Raw genomic sequence first — 12,509 nt, forward strand, 5'->3', positions numbered from 1 at the left:
GGTATTTTCACGCAAATTCTTCTGCTAGTTGGGGTTTAGTCCAAATCTGCATCCTTTCCTTCAAGGCTCAGGGGTCCAAGATTATCTTCTGTGTCTGTATTTATTGGTTTCCCTTTTCTTTGTTGAAGAGGGTCTGTGCAATCCTTCTGCCTAGTCCGCCATCTTGCCCCGCCTCCTCCACTCTATCTTGATATCATCTTGACTTCTTTGCCATTGGAAATCCTGTAACTACAACATTTATTCCTTTTTTGGGTTTGTAGTTTTCATCATTTACAATGTGATATCTCTGGTTCTCTATTTACAGTATTGTAGGTTTATTTTGTTTTTGACACTTCTATATCTGGGTTAGTTTCCAGGTGATGTTGTCACATGCCTTAATTCCAGATTGTTGTCTGCCATTGTTTCTCTGTCTGAAGGGATACATTTACCATTTCTTGTAAGTTTGGTGTGCATTTTACAAATTTCCTTATATAGCATTTATCTGGAACTGTCCTAATTTTACCATCATGTTAATTTCACTGGGTATATATTTCTTTTTGGCATTTTGTTTTTCCTTTCCCGGTTTTACATGTCATTCCATTACCATTTTGCCTGCTTGGTTTCTGCCAAGAAATCAGAGCTTTGTCTTATTGGTTCTCCTTTGCAAGTAACTTTTCATTTCCACCCTTGCTTAAAGGATTCTTTCTTTGTGGTTGGTTTTGGAAAGTTTGGATATGATATGCTCTTGTGTTTTTCTTTTGGGGTCTGTACTATTTAGGGTTGAGCTTCATGAATGCATATCTTCTTGATTTTTGTTATATTAGAGGAGTTTTCTTCCAATAAACATTGATAATTTTCTTGGTGCTTTTTTTTAAAATCTCTTTTCTGAAATTCTGATCACACATAAGTTATTCCTCTTGATAGTGTTCTTATAATCCATATGCTTTTTTTTTTTAAATTTTTCCTTTTGTTTTCTGATTGTTCATGTAACAGATTTATAGTAAGGGATTTGCTGTCAATTTTGTTAATTCTGTCTTCCATGACCTTCCAATGTGTGAGCTATTTCTGTAATTTTTGTATTAATCTTCTAGATTGCTATTTGCTGTTTTAATGTAGTTTCCCATTTTAGATTTATTTTTGTCAATTTGTTCTTGTATTGCTTTCCTGAATTTTTAAAGAATTTTTGTCTGTTTTCCTTGAGTTTGTCTATAATTTTCTTGATATTGTCTGTGATTTCCTTGATCTCTTTCTTAATCTGTTGAAGTATCCTAAGTATAAATCTTTTGAATTCCTTATCATGTAGTTAGAATAGCATTTTTTTCTTCAGACAATATTCTGGCCCTGTGGTTTCACCACATTCCTGAGCCCTCTTGTCCTGTATTTTCTTTGTTTGTTTGTTTGATTTTTGGTGTGTGTGTGTGTGTGTGTGTGTGATTTAAAGTTATCTGTTGTTTTTAAGACATTGAGTGGTCATTGTATTAATTTGTTGGTTTATGATGTTTTGCTTCACCCTACTTTTTTTTTTTTTTTTAATTGTCCAGCCAATGAGGTGGTCATGCTATTCTGCTCACTTGTTTGACAGCACTGGAACACTCACCACCTTTATCCAAAGTGAATTTTGTAGCTGGTGGTAGTATTAGTGCGTCTCTAATTGCTAGTCATGTAACAAGCACTAAGCAGCTTGGGCAGATATTGGTCACCATCTGTCATCAATATTGTACTTGAGTAGATGGTGGCATTCACCTATTTGGTGGGATAGCAGGTGTGGGAGGTATGGCTGGATAGAATAACTGGATCTCAAATGATGGAGGATAAAGGAGGAATGGGAAGAGGAATAAATAAAATAAAATACATACATGGAGGTAAGAGGGAATAAATAAAAAGGAAGTGAGAAAGAAAATGAACAGAGAGACAAAAAGTGACAAGTGTTAGCCACCAACACAGCTGTGGTGAGAATGTGGCTGTGGTCTCTGTTGTAGGAGGTCTTTTTTGTTGTTGCTAAGCTTAACTCATTTTTATTTTTCAATTGTGCTTTAGGTGCAAATTTACAAAGCAGAATTTGTTTTACATTCAACAGTTCCTGTACATTTGGTTTCACTCCCCAATTACCATCCCCAAACCTAACCCCCTTCCCTCCTGTTCCTTCCCAGTGACCCCCCCATCCCTCTGCCCTTCTTAGTTACGCACTCCTGTCTTTCCAGCTTTTAGTCCATGTGAATGTTGCTCCTCTGGTGCCTCATGGGCAATTGCTCCAAGGGATGTATCTCCATACAGCAGGTTGGTGCATCACTCTGGGTTGGGTATTCTGCATGTAAGTTTTATTACTGTTGAGCCAAGAGCCAGCCCTTGGTAGTGAGTTTTATCCCAGGCCAGAAGTGTATCACAGGGCCACAGTCTTGGGGGTCCCGCCAGACTCCATTCCACCAGTAATTCTGGTTGTTATTGTGTTTTTTAATTTTGTTCCATGTTTTTCCTCCCACTCTATCCAGGATCTCAAGTTTTGATCACTTTCTGAGTGGTTGGCATTGGTAGCCAGGCATCATCTACTTTTTCTGGTCTTATGGTCTCAATATCCTGAGACTAACTGTTTCCAATTTGGTCTTGGTTTTCTGCACTCTTTTTCACTTCCAAAGAAAGACCAATTAGCTCCATCTTAAATGGCCACTTGAAAGCTTTTAAGACTCCAGTGGCTACTCAGCAAAATAGGTTGTGGAGCAAGATTTTTATGTAGTTTGTTGTGCTAATTGAGCCTGTTGTCTCCCAATACTATGGTGCTGAGTCAGCAGATCTGGTGGTTCTCTCTCCCAAGGTTTCTGGTTGTCTATGAGGGATTGTTCCATGTCTGTCTCCTGTTGCTCCTGTAATGATGTAGTTATTTTGTATCACTAGTATCTGTGCGGGGTTATCCTCAGCTGAATCTATCATTTGTCTAAAGTATATTCCAGGAGCTCTGATAGCATAGTGACTAAGGCACTTGACTGCTAACCATAAGGCTGGCAGTTCAAACCCACCAGACACTCCTTGGAAGGAAGGTTGGGAAATCTACTTCCATAGTGATATATGACCTTGGAAACTGAAGGAGGGGTCACTATGATTTGAGCCTGACTTGATGGCACACAACAAAAACAACAACAACAACACAATATATTCCTGTTCAGCAACCCTCATCTGAACTTCTCAGTTGTCTATGTATTTATCTGTAGCCTGGTGTTTGGTGTTAGTACTAATGCACTATTGTGGATATACTGGTATTAGCCTCTGTCATCTATATCTTATGTGCACAACTGGGTGTCCTCCCTTTACCCAATGTTATCATGTTGGTCACATACTCTTTCCATACCATCCCTCTCCTTACCCAACTCAGCATGTGGCACCAAACTAGTCCAAAATTTTCCACTCTCCTTTTCTCCCATCCCTGGTAACACACAAAGTGACTTACTTTCCTTAGCAAACCCTTCCTTGACTTTTTAGAGTAATGGGCTCATATAACATTTGTCTTTCTTCAATTGACTTATTTCATTCAGCATAATGTCCTCCAGGTTCATCCACATTGTGAGATGATTCACATATTCTTCATTGTTCTTTAATGTACCATAGTATTCCATTGTGTGAATGCACCATAATTTAGTAATCCATTCATCTGTTGATGGACATTTAAGTTGTTTCCATTTCTTTGCTACAGTGAATTGTGCTGCAATGAGGGTGGATGTGCATATGTTTGTTTGTGTCCTGTCTCTCACCTCTTTAGGATAAATTCCTAGTAATGGAATTGCTGGTTCAAATGGTATTTCTATTTTCAGTATATAAAGGAAACACCATGCCATTTGCCACAATGGTTGCACCATTTTACAGTTTCACCAGGAGTATATGAGATTTCCAATCTCTCCTCAACCTCACCAGCATTTTTTATTTTCTGTCTTGTTGAACTTTGCTGTTATTGCTGGAATGAGATGATATCACACTGTTGTTTTGATTTGCATCTCTCTAATGGCTAATTATTGTGAGCAATTTCTCATGTGTTTGCTGCCCACCAGCATATGGTTGTTAGTGAAATGTCTGTTCATGTCCCTTGCTCATTTTTGAATTGGATTGTTTATCTTTTTGGCATTGAGCTGTTGAAGTTTTCTATAAATTTTGGAGATAAGTCCTTTGTCAGATAAGTCATAGGCAAATATTTTCCTCCCAGTTTGTAGTTTCCTTTTTTTACTCTTTTGGCGAAGTCTTTTGATGAGTGTAAGAATTTAATTTTTAAAAGGTCTCAGTCCTTTAGTTTCTCTTCCACCTCCTGTGTATCTGGGTTATGCTTGATAGTCTATTTACACCATAGATTAGGACCCTGAAATTTGCATCTATTTTACCTTTGATGAATTTTAGAGTTTTGGGTTTTACATTAGGTCTTTGATCCAACTTGAGTTTGTTTTTGTGTATGGGGTGAGGTATGGCTCTTGTTTCATTTTTCTGGAGATGGATATTTCATTTTGCCAGCACCATTTGTTAAAGAGGCTGTCTCTTCCCCATTTAATGGGTTTTGGTCCTTTGTCAAAAATCAGCTGTGCATAGATTGTTGTTGTTGTTGTTGTTGTTTGCCATCGAGTCGGCCCCGACTCATAGCGACCCCTCCTTGGGTTTCCGAGGCAGTATCACTACGGAAGTAGGATTGCCCAACCTTCCTTCCGAGGAGTGGCTGGTGGGTTTGAACCGCCAGCCTTCTGGTTAGCAGTCAAGTGCCTTAGCCACTATGCTACCAGAGCTCCCTGTGCATAGATGGATGGGTCTATTTCTGGGTTTTCAATTCTGTTCCATTGGTCTATCTGTCCATTGTTGTACCAATATCACACAGTTTTGACTGCTGTGGCTATAGAGTAGGTTTTGAGATCTGGGAGTGTGAGGCCTCCCACTTTGTTCTTCTCCTTCAGTAAACCAAAAACCAAAACCAAATGCACTGCCTTTGATTCTAATCTGACTCATTGCAAACCCTCCCTGAGTTTCCAAGGCAGTATCACTACCGAAGTAGATTGCCCAACCTGCTTTCTTAGGAGTGGCTGATGGGTTAGAACTGTCAGCCTTCTGGCTAGCGGTCAAATACCTTAAGCACTACACCACCAGAGCTCTTCTTCAGTAGTGCTCTGCTTATCCAAGGTCTCTTTCCTTTCCATATGAAGTTCAAAATTGGTTTTACCATATCCTTAAAAAATGTTGTTGGTATCTGGATTGGGATTGCATTAAATGTGTAGGTTGCGTTGGGTAGTGTTCTGGTTATCTAGTGCTGCTCTGACAAGAATATACCACAAATGGAATGGCATTAACAAAGAAGAGTTTACTCTCTTACAGTTTAGAGGCTTTAAGTCCAAGTTAAATGTATCAGGCTCCAGGGGCTGGGTGAAAGCCCCTCAACCTTGGGGTCCAGCTCTGCCTCCTACTCAAGGCCTATTGAAGCTAGAGGTGTTTCTTCACTCAGACAGCTGCTGGCTGCTGAGGCTGAGAAGCCCCAAGGTTGATAAGTAAAAAGGCACAGTCCCGATGTTACCAAACCACACAGCAGGCCATTAACTTAAGTCCATTTTAAGTCCCAATGTTGGCAGAGCATAGCAGGCTGCTGGGCAATGACATGGCTATATGCAGTGTCCAAGTGTGCCATAAGCTAGAGATTATTCCCAAGGCTTCTCCTTATATACGGGAAGCAGACCACATCCCAAAGGCAGCTACTCAGCTGCTTGTGGTAGATCCCACCATGGAGTTGATTGTCAGTCTCATCATGGGTAATAACTACCACCAGTTGCCCAGCCACTCAACCAGGCCCAACCAAGTTGACACACAAACATAACTACCACAATTCCACCCCTTGTCAACTTCGCATCTGTAAAGATCTTCATTGAGTGGCATCTGTACAGATCTCCTCAGTGGGTGGCTCCAGTCCCCTAGTTCTTCTAAGTGGTGACCTCACCCCCTTGGCCTGATGGGCCCCATTCCTTTCCCTCTTGGGCATGGCAGCCCCATCCCCTCACTCTTGGGCAGCAGCTATGGCTCCATCCCACTGGCTAACATGAACAAGCAGGTCCATACTCCAGAACCAAGTTGGTGAATGCCTGGCTCTAGGGGGCTGTGATGGTTCCACCCCCAAAGGCCATGATCCTACACTTTCAGGCTGAGGCAACTCTGCTTCCATTTCCTTGGTCTCTCCACTTCTGCCAATTAATACCCGAAGGCAACCCACACCACCAGGAATCTTCTTGCCCCAAAGGACATTTAGCTTTCTTGCTCTGTGGGCCGGCCAACCTACTATTCAATTTTATGCCAGTGTTCTCTACCAATTAATGCCTGAAGGCAACCCAGTGTGCCAGGAAGCCATTTACCCAAAGGCACCTGGCTTTCTCCTCCATGGGCTGGTTAGCCTGTTGCTGTTTAACTCCGGTCTCTGGGCTCTGCTGCCTACCCAATGGCATCCGGCTTTCTCCTCCGTGGGCTGGTTAGCCTGTTGCTGTTTAACTCCGGTCTCTGGGCTCTGCTGCCTACCCAATGGCATCCGGCTTTCTCCTCCGTGGGCTGGTTAGCCTGTTGCTGTTTAATGCTAGTCTCTGGGCTCTGCTACTGCCGTCTCTCATGTTGGTCTCTTGCTCTGCTCCTGCCATCTGTCATGCCATATGCCAGGGTCACTCTGCCAGGTTCTTGGGTTAAGAAAACATGCCACTCCTATTTTCACATTTTAGGCATCTGTCAGAGCAGCACCCCACTCCCGGTACCAAATTTTGTTCTGGTTACCTAGTGCCGCTCTGACAAGAAATATCCCATAAATGGGATGACCTTAACAAACAGGAGTTTATTCTCTTACAGTTTGGAGGCTTTAAGTCCAAGTTCAAAGTGCCAGGCTCCAGGGACTGGGTGAAAGCCCCTCAACGTTGGGGTCTGCCTCCTGCTCCAGGCCCACTGAAGCTAGAGGTGTTTCTTCATTCAGACAGCTGCTGGCTGCTGAGGCTGAGAAGCTCCAAGGTTGACAAGTAAAAAGGAATAGTCCTGATGTTACCAAACCACATGACAGTCCATTAACTTAAGTCCATTTTAAGTCCCAAGGTCGGCAGAGCATATCAGGCTCCTGAACAATGACATGCCTACATGCAGGGTCCAAGTGTGACATAGCTTAGAGACCATTCCCAAGGCTTTTCCTTATATACAGGAAGCAGACCACATCCCAAAGGCAGCTAAGCTACTCAGCTGCTTGTGGTAGAGCCCACCATGGAGTTGATTGCCAGACTCATCATGGGGAATAACTACCACCAGCTGCCCAGCCACTCAACCAGACCCAGCCAGGTTGACACACAGACTTAAATACCACAGGTAGTATTGACAATTTCACAATACTCAATCTTCCTATCCATGAACAAGGAAGCTTCTTACATTTATGTAGATCCCTTGTAGTTTTTTGTAGTAGTGTTTTTTCGTTTTCTTTGTATAGGTCTTTTGTGTCTTTGGTAAGATTTATTCCTAGATATTTTATCTTTTTTGGTAACTATTGTAAATGGTATTGTTTTCCTTATTACCTTATCTTTGTTGATGTAGAGGAATCCAACTGATTTTTGTATGTTGCATCCTGCCACTTTGCTGAGCCTCTATTAGCTTTTTTGCTGAGTCTCTTGGATTTTCTCCTTATAGGATCATGCCATCTGCAAATAGAGATAGCTTTACTTCCTCTTTGCCAATTTGGATGCCCCTGATTTCCCTTCCTTGCATTGTTGCTCTGACTAGGACTTCAAATACAATGTTAAATAGAAGTGGTGATAGAGGGCATCCTTGTCTGGTTCCCATTTACAAGGGGAATGCTTTAAGGCTTTCACCATTAACAATAAGGTTGGCTGTTGGCTTTGCCTATATGCCTTTTATTATATTGAGGAATTTCCCTTCTATCCCTATTTTGTTGAGACTACTGAACAGGAATGGTGTTGGATTTTATCAAATGTCTTTTCTTTGTTGAATGATATGGTTCTTTTCTTTTGTTTATGTGGTGGATTACATTGATTATTTTTCTGATGTTAAACCGACCTTGCAAACCAGGTATGAAACCCACTTGATCAGGTTGTATTTTTATTTTTTTGATATGTTGTTGAATTCTGTTGGCTAGGATTTTGTTGAAGACTTTTGCATCTATAATCATGAGGCATATTTGTCTGTAACTTTCCTTTTTAGTGATGCCTTTCCCTGATTTTGGAATCAGTGTTATGCTTGTTTCATAAAATGAATTTGGAAGTATCCTGAGTTTTCCTATGTTCTGGAATAGCTTGATCAGTATAGGTGTCCATTCTTCCCTGAATGTTTGCTAAAATTCTCCAATGAAGCCATCAGGGCCAAAACTTTTTCTTGTGGGAAGTTTTTTTTTTTTTTAATGACATGTTCAATTTCTTCCTTTTTTATGGGTCTGTTGAGGTATTCTTTCTCCGACTGGCATCATTTACGTAGGTCTTGTGTTTCTAGAAACTTGATCATCTCTTCTAGATTCTCAAATCTGTTGGAGTACAGTTCTTCAAATTTTCTGTCAATATCTTTTTTATTTCAGTTGGGTCCATTGTGGTGTCACAATTTTCATTTATTATTCTCATTATTTGAATTTCTCTTTCTTTTCTTTTGTTAGATTTGCCAATGGTTTGTCAATTTTCTTAATCTTTGTGAAGAACCAGCTTCTTGTTTTGTTGATTTTCTCTATTTTTTTTTGTTTACTGTTTTGTTTATTTCTGCTCTGATCTTTATTATTTCATTACTTTTGGATATTATAGTTTTCTTTTTCTAATTGTTGGAATTACTGAATTAGTGTTGATTTTGTCTCTTTCCTCTTTTTTGACATCTGCATTTATTGCCATAAATTGACCTAAGAGTACTGCTTTTGCTGTGTCCCATATGTTTTGCTAAGATGTACCTTCATTCTCATTTGCTTATAGGATTTTTATTTTAATTTCAAGCTTTATTTCTTCTATTATCTAGTAGTTTTTAAGCTGTGTATTATTCAACTTCCACATGTTTGATTTTTTTTCCTTCATCTTCCTATTAATTTCTAATTTTATGGCATTGTGGACCAAGAAGATGTTTTGTAGTATTTCAATATTTTTGAATTTATTGAGGGTTGTTTTATGTCCTAACATATGATCTATTCTTGAGAATGATCCATATGTACTGGAAAAGAATGTGAGTTGTGCTTTTGTTGGGTGGAGTATTCTGTATATATCTATGAGATCGAGTGGTTGATTAAGCAATTGAGTTCTTTTGTATGATTGTTGAGTTTTTTTTTTTTTCTAGTTGATCTGTCCCTCCTTGAAAATAGTGTGTTAAAGTCTCCTACTACTATTGTAGAGTTGTCTATTTTCCCTTTCAATTCAGTTAATATTCGCTTCATGTATTTTGAAGCACTTTCACTGGGTGCATAGATATTTATTATGGTAAAGTTTTCTTGGTCAATGGACACTGTCAGCATCATATAATGTCCTTCTTTGCCTCTTAGGGTGTTTTTCACTTTGTAGTCTATTTTATCAGAAATTAATATGGCACTACTTCTCTTTTTTGGTTACCATTGGCTTGACATATTTTTTTCCACCTCATAACTTTTAATTTGTTTTTGTCTTTGTGTCTAAGGTGGGTCTCTTGTAAGAGCATATCAATGGGTCTTCTTTCCTTATTCAATATGATACTCTCTTTCTCTTGACTGGTGCATTTAGTCCATTCACATTGACTGTAATTAGTAATAGGTACAAATTGATTCCTGCCATTCTATTGTGTTTTTTGTCATGTTGTTGGAGATTTTCTTTGTCCAAATACTTTTCTGTCTGAGTTCATTTTGTTATCAAGTGTTTCCTCTCTTTTCTTCTTTATTGTTTGTTTTGTGCTTACCAAGCCCATAAGTTTTCCTTCTTTCTGGGTTTGCTTAGGGGGAATGTTAAGATTCTCTGTGGTTACCTTGGAGTGAATTCTTGTCTCTATAATTTTGGAACAGTCTATTCTGTAAGGACATTGTCTGTATTTCCTTTCAATTTGGAAGTTTTGTACTAAGAACTTTTATTCCCTCTATATGCTTTGTTGCTGTTGTTGTCTGCAGATTGAGTCTCTTCTTACTTTGTGTAAAATGTTTTATGAACTTATTTTGAGCATCTAGTTCTGATTTGGTTTTAGTGTTGATTACACATGTCCTGATTTTAATTTGTAGTTTTCTTTTTTCAGTTCTCTATTGGAAGGACTTCCTTAAGCATTTGTTGTAGAGTTGGTCTGGTTTACACAAAATCCCTTAATTTCTGTTTGTCTGAGAATATCTTGATTTTGCCATCATATTTGAAGCACAGGTTAGATGGATATAGAATTATTGGTGGGGAGTTCATTTCCTTCAGTGTTTTATATATGCCATCCCATTGCCTTCTCGCCTGCATGGTTTCTGCTGAGTAATCAGAACTCAGCCTATTTGCTTGTTCATTGTGGGAGACATTTCTTTTTTTCCTGGGCTGCTCACAAGATTCTTTCTTTGCCTTTGGTTTTGTTGAGTTTGATTATGTTATGTCTTGGTGACTTTCTCTTGGGATCAATCTTGTATGGGGTTCATTGGGCTTCTTGGACAAATATCTTTTGTTCCTTCATGACGTGGAGAAAATTTTCTTTTAGCAAATCTTCCAATCTTCCACAATTTTCTCAGGTTTTTTGTTTGTTTGTTTGATTTCTCCATTGTCTTTTTCTGGTATTCCAATGAGGCATATGTGGTTTCTTTTCATGTCATCCCATGTAACTCTTGTTATTGTTGTTGTTGTTAGGTGTCATCAAGTTGTTTCTGACTCATAGCGACCCTATGCACAGCAGAACGAAATACCGCCTGATCCCGTGCAAGCTCCATGATACTTGCTATATTTGAGTCCATTGTCGCAGCCACCATCTCAATCCATCTCGTCAAAGGTCTTCCCTTCCTTCATTGGCCCTCCATCTTACCAAGCATGATATCCTTCTCCAGGGAGTGGTACCCTCTGACAACATGACCAAAGTAGGTGAGACGAAGTCTGGCCATCCTTGCTTCCAAGGAGCAACTTGGCTGCACTTCCTCCAGGACAGATATTAGTTCTTTGGCAGTCCATGGTACCTTTAGCATTCTTTGCTAGCACCACAACTCAAAAACATCAACTCTTTTTCAGTCTTCCTTATTCACTGTCCAGCTCTCATATGTATAGGGGGCAGTTGCAAATATTATGGCTTGTGTCAGGTGCACCTTCATCCTCAAGGAGACATCCTTGCTCATCAGCACTTGAAAGAGTTCCTTTGATGCTGATCTTCCCAGGTCTCACGTCGTCTAATGTCCTGACTGCTGCTTCCATTGGCATCGATTGTAGAACCAAGCAATGTGAATTCTTTGACAACCTCAATCTTTTCTCCATTTATTGTGATGCTGCTTATTGGTCCAGTAGTGAAGATTATTGTCTTCTTTATGTTGAGATGTAATCCATACTGCAGACTGTGTTCCTCAATATTCATCAGTAAGTGCCTCAAGTCATCCTCACTTTCAGCCAGCAAAGTTGTATCAATAGCGTATCTCAGGTTGTTAATGATTGTTCCTCCAATCCTGATGCCACGTTTTTCTTTGTATACTCCAGCTCTCAGATTATTTGCTCAGCTTATAGGTTGAATAAGTATGGTGAAAGGATACAACCCTGACACATTCCCTTCCTGATTTTAAACCACACAGTGTCCCCTTGTTCTGTTCGAACTACAGCCTCCTGGTCAAGGTACAGGTTCCTCATGAGTACAATCAAATGTTCGGGAATTCCCATTCTTCTCAATATTATCCATAATTTGTCATGATCCACACAATCAAATGCCTTTGCATAGTCAATAAAGCACATGTAAACATCTTCCTGGTATTCTTTGCCTTGAGCCAAGATCCACCTGACAGCAGCTATGATATCCCTTGTTCCACATCCTCTTCTGAATCCAGCTTGCACCTCTGGAAGTTCTTTGTCAATATACTATTTTTGAATTATCTTCAGTAAGATCTTACTTGCGTGTGATATTAATGATATTGTTCTATAATGTCCACAATCTGTGGGATCACCTTTCTTTGGAATGGGTACAAACATGGATCTCTTCCAATCAGTTGGCCAGGTAGCTGTCTTCCAATTCTCTTGGCATAAACAAATGGGTGCCTCCAATGGGCATCCGTTTGTTGAAATATCTCATTGGGTATTCCGTCAATTCTCGGAGCCTTGTTCTTCACCAATTAATTCACTGCAGCTTAGACTTCCTCCTTCAGTACCATTGATTCTAGATCATATGCCACCTCCTGAAACAGATGAAGATCAACCAGTTCTTTCTGGTACAGTGACTCAGTGTATTCCTTCCATCTTCTTTTGATATTCCCTGCATCAATCAATGTTTTGCCCTTAGAATCTCTCAATATTGCAACTCAAGGCTTAAATTTTTTCTTCAATTCTTTCAGCTTGAAAAATGCCAAGTGTGTTCTTCCCTTTTGGTTTTCAAACTCCAGGTCTTTGCACATTTCATTATAGTAATTGGCTTTGTCTTCT

Source organism: Orycteropus afer, unplaced genomic scaffold, assembly GCF_000298275.1.
Source record: "Orycteropus afer afer isolate SDZICR_OR568_19922 unplaced genomic scaffold, OryAfe1.0 scaffold00256, whole genome shotgun sequence".
Taxonomy (NCBI): domain Eukaryota; kingdom Metazoa; phylum Chordata; class Mammalia; order Tubulidentata; family Orycteropodidae; genus Orycteropus; species Orycteropus afer.